We start from the raw sequence: 5,208 nt of genomic DNA, 5'->3' as shown, positions 1-5,208 counted from the left end.
AGTACACCATATACTAGGGACTTATAAGGGTACCCCAGAATCAAATCTGGAGTGTAGCTAAAGAATTGGTAATCAATTTAGAGAGGAAGCAGCTAGGCTGGGGTTCTGGTTAGCAGGGTCCCAGCCAGACTAAATTCGAAAAACAGTGAAACATCAGCAAAAAGTGGGAGTAACTATGAGAAGCAGATCCTAATCTCCTACATATTGCACTTTGCAATTCCCGCAGCCAGGACCAACCATATTTCTATATATCTAGAACAAGCAGTGGCTCCTTTAATCATCAGCAAGAGCCACTTCGGCTCCATCGGGACCGTTTCTCCTACCACCTCAGACATAGTATCAGTGACCCTCCTCCAGAAGTGACTTATCTCCGGACATTCCCATAGGATATGGAAGAAGATGCCCTCTTGTTGGCGAATAGCGCAGTCTGAACCCGACCCCATGCATACAAGTGTGTGCGGGGATAATATGTGTGGTGTAGGATCTTTAACTGCACTAGCCTAAAACGTGAACGGATTGCGATCTCTCTAGGGCTCTGCAATGCATCCTGACAGTCCTCCTCGTCTATACTGCCAGGGTCCATGGTCCAAGCTTCTCTAAGTGTGACTAGGGGGTCAGGTATATTGTTTATGAGTTAACGATAAATCGTGGACGTCGATTTCTCTGCGATAGGGTCCAGCAACAGCCTATCCTCCAGCGGGGAGTAGTCGGGAAGAGGCGAGCCACTTTCTTTATGTGTTCTTAGGGCATGTAAGAGTCTCACATGATTATATCGTTGTGAGTGGTGGAGGTTGTACTCCTTTTGGAGATACTCAAAAGAACGAGGGGAGTCACCTTTCCAAACGTCCCCAAGGTAGTCGATCCCAATCAGTTTCCACCCCCTGAAGCCAGTTAGAGGTGTCACCTCCCACAGTTGGTCACCCAGCCACAACGGGGTTCTACCAGTCAGTTTTCCCACCCACCCCAAAAGTTTATTCGCCTCCCTCCAACACTGCAGTACCACCATGGTGTGTTCAGGCCACCCCGGACGCAACCTCCGGGCATACAGGAGAGGCTCACAGTTCCCATTGGGTATAACTGTCCTATCGACCCTGTATGCTGGCTCACTACTGTCCACATATACCCAATCATTTACCACCTGGAGCCCAGTAGCATAACTTTACATCTGGTATCGCCAGGCCACCACCGTACACTCCCCTGTTAAGCTTGTGCAACGCAATCCTCGGGGACCCTCCTTCCCACAACAAGGTTCGTACCGCCTGCGCTATTCGTGTGAAGGTGCCCGGGAGGACATGGTACGGTGTATTCTGCAGAATGTACATGAGTCTCAGTAATGTCAGCATTTTAAACAGTGCTGCCCTACCTATGAGGGAGAGTGGAAGGGAGCACCAATGACCCACGTCTGCACCCAAGCGACTCAGTTGGGGCTCGAGATTCCCATCAAGGAACACCTTCCTGTCCCATGTAACATAGATGCCCAGGTATTTGAAGCCCTCCAATACCACCATTTTTAAAAAATACTAAATGATACTACGATGTATATGTATACCCAATACTCGACTGCTTTTATGGGTGTCTTTAGAATAGATGAGCGTTATTATATGTATCCGGAAATGTCTATTCTGTATATGATGCTGTGTTTTCAATTAATAAAAGTATGTTAATAAAAAAAAATCATAGACAACTTGAGTGAGTTTTAGTGAATGTGCATTTGATGTATTAATCTGGCTTAGGGGATATGGTGAAATACGGGTTATGAAAGGCAATGCATGTCTTTATTAGCAGGGATAGCTGGCAAGGCACAACAAGGGCAGATGTTGTGAAGGGTGGTTTCTACGATTTCAGAGGGAAAGGCAGAAACTTCAACAGCCAGGATCAATGAGGCTGGGGAACAGCGTAGTCTGAGCTGGAAATCTCCCTGATATCAAATGTCGTTCCGACTTACCACAGACTGGACAGGCGTGGATGGATGCATATGGCTTGCCTTTAGTACACCAGCAGTGTATCCACATGAACGGCTTCATTAAGTACGGCTAATAGGATAAAAGGGCAAGTGGAGTGGACAAGAGTGAGAGCTGAAGTACCAGAAACATCAGGATGGCAAATTGAAAAACAGAACTGGCACCCAACAAAGCCAGTCATTGTCAGAAGACTTCTGCCTTGAGAGCAACTACTCACGAAATGAACATAAGTTCAATCGAGCCGGAGAAATGAAAAAAAAATAAAAGGAATAAAACCACCCACACCCATATTGAACATAATGAATTAAAATAAAAAGTACGTGGTGGCCAGGCAACCCCAAAGTGAAATTAGAGTAATCAATGCAGATAGCGTTATGTAGGTTCAGTGTTGTATGTTATGAACCCAGGAGCAATGCTTGTTCTATTATTTTGCTGCAATTTCGCTAATCTGCTTCCCATTTTTCCTTCACTCTTATTTGTTTTTTACTTATGTCAACTTTAGTCTTCCTATATAGCAGTATTATTGCTTTGCTCAGTGGCAACTCATCTACGATCATGGACAGTACCTTTGAATGAATGAATGAATGAAGAAGCATTTATAAAGCGCCTGGTTACCCGAAGGCATCCCCGCGCTAAGAAGACACTAGATCCAATTCATAACATATCAAGGGAAAAGAAAGGTTTTTAACTGTTTGCGAAAGTGACAGTGGTTAGGTTGAGAATGAATATGGAGAGGGACCTGATTCCAGAGCTTGGCAATACAGTAAGAGAACATATGGCCTCCACATCTGGTTTGTTTAACTTTTGGAACTGTTAACAGAAGTTTACCCTCTGACCTTAAAGCTCTTTTAGGTTGATAGGGGTGAACCATAGCCTGAATCAGCTGGGATCCTTTTTCATGTCAATGATTTATGTGCGATGCACATGGTCTTAAATTGAATCCTTTCCTGGATGGGAAGCCAGTGCAATGAGGCTAAGGCAGATTTGGATGAGGTACGTTTCGGGACATTCAATAGAAGCCGTGCTGCACAATTTTGCACAGTCTGTAGTTCTTTAGTGGTGGACAGCGGAGCTCCGAGATATTTAGCATTCGCATAGTCCAACCGTGACAGGATTAGTGCTTGTACCAACAGTCTTCTGGCCAGGAAAGGAAGAAAGGGAAGAATTTTCCTGATCATCCGCAGAAGGCCGTAGCAGGTACCTGCGACTTTCCACCCTGTTCCGTAAAGTCTAGATTGACATCTAAGATGACTCCTAGACTTTTTATGGACTTTTTTGAAGTGGGGGGGAGTGGGGGGTCCTAGGCTGATAGGCCACCAGGAATCTATATTCAGAGGGGTCGCCCTACCAAGAAACATAATTTCTGTTTTAGCTCCATTGAGCTTCAAATAGGAGGCATCCATCCAACTGGCCACTTTTTCCAAACAGGACGTAAGAGCCCCTCCTGAGTTGTCATTTTTGTTCAAAGAAACGACTAACTGAGTATCATCTGCATAGGTGACAATCTGCACCCCAAATGGGGTGACAATATGGGCCAGTGAACTCAGGTAGATGTTGAACAGAGTGGGGCTTAATGCGGAGCCCTGAGGGACTCCACAGGTGATGGGTACTGGATCAGAGGTGCAGTCTTCCTCAAAGACAGAAAAAACTCTGTCTTCCAGAAAAGACTGCAACCACTTCACTGTAGCACCTTTAACCCCAATGCCTCGAAGTCTGCTGATCAGGAGCGAGTGGTTGATGGTATCAAAGGCTGCGCTGAGATATAATAAAATAATTGCGGCGCAGCCTCGGTTGTCAAGAATCTTCCTAGATTCCTCCACAACCGACAAAAGGGCGGTCTCAGTGCCCTGCTGCGATCTAAAACCTGTTTGAGAAGAATGCAGCAAATCATTACTTTCCAGAAAACTCGACAGAACAGAGTTTACATGTTTCTCAGCAATTTTACTGATACCAGGGAGCACGGATATAGGTCGGTAGTTCGCCCAGTCTTCCGGGTCCAGATTAGGCTTCTTCAACAAAGCCTTGACCATTGCCTTCTTCCACAGAGGAGGTACAATGCCTGTAAGGAAGGAGGCATTGATCAGGTCAACCAAGACCGAAGAGATGGTCTTTCTAATCTTAAGAAGAACAGTGGGTGGGGCTGGGTCAGAGGGTGAGCCAGATTTGAGGTGAGTTAGAATTTCAGCTAAGGAGGTCTCGTCCAGAAGGGGAAATTCTTCCAAAGAAACTTGCTACTGGATGGGATTAATTTGATGTATCAGCTGCATATCTCTTTCCGTGGGGAAGGATTTATAGATGGTTTGAATTTTTGCAGAAAAAAATTCTGCTAGTTGATTACACCAAGATTGAGCATTATCTATGGCCAATGAAGGAGCAGTGGGTGTCAGAAGTGATTTAGCAATCAAGAAAATTCACCGCAGATGTTATTTTCTCCTGGTAGTAATTGCATTGTGCAGATTTTATCTCTATTTTGTAGCATTTAATAGCTTCCCTATATTTAACTTTGTTAATGGATGAAAAATATTTTCTCCATTTCCTTTCAAATACTTTACACTCTGTATAAGCTTCCGGAGCTCCCAAGAGTACCAGGGATTTTTCTTAGAACCAGTTTTCATCTGTATCTCTTTTTATGGAAGAATGATATCTAACGAGGACTTTAGGCAGCTGTTAAAGGAGTCATTAGCAATTATGGAACTAGGATGAAATGTGGGTCTAGTGGTTTCCAATTCATTTTTCCACACATTCCATGGTAGGGTGGACCAGGTCCGAATGAGCTTCTTTGTTTTCTCAACTAAAGGATTTATTTCCTGCCTAACCCATGAGAATGGGAGCAGGAAATGATCGGACCAGGGTAGAGGAATAGGTTGAGAAGCGATCAAGGATTGAATATTAGAAAAAATAGGGTCTAATAAGTGGCTTTTATTATGTGTTGGTCCAGGGACTTTTTGAATAAACTGGAAGGCCGCTAACCCTCGACAAGCTCTACTATTTGAGGATGTTGTACTTTGTCAAAGTGTATGTTAAAATCTCCCAAAACCGTAAAATTGGGAAGGGAGTTAGCCAAATTAGCTACACTATCTGTCAGGGCTTGGCAGAATTGGGCAGTCGGACCTGGAGGGCGGTAGAGTAAAATGCCCGAGAGGGTAGTGACCGGAGATAGCTGAATCGAGAATAAAATACTCTCACAGTAACAAATGGGGTTACTCGAGAAACGACATTTAAATTCCTCCTTATAAATGATGGCGAT

Source organism: Triturus cristatus, chromosome 2_2 (genome assembly GCF_964204655.1).
Source record: "Triturus cristatus chromosome 2_2, aTriCri1.1, whole genome shotgun sequence".
In the NCBI taxonomy this organism is placed as follows: domain Eukaryota; kingdom Metazoa; phylum Chordata; class Amphibia; order Caudata; family Salamandridae; genus Triturus; species Triturus cristatus.
The sequence above is the reverse complement of the archived record's forward strand: the minus strand, read 5'-3'. Positions refer to the sequence as shown.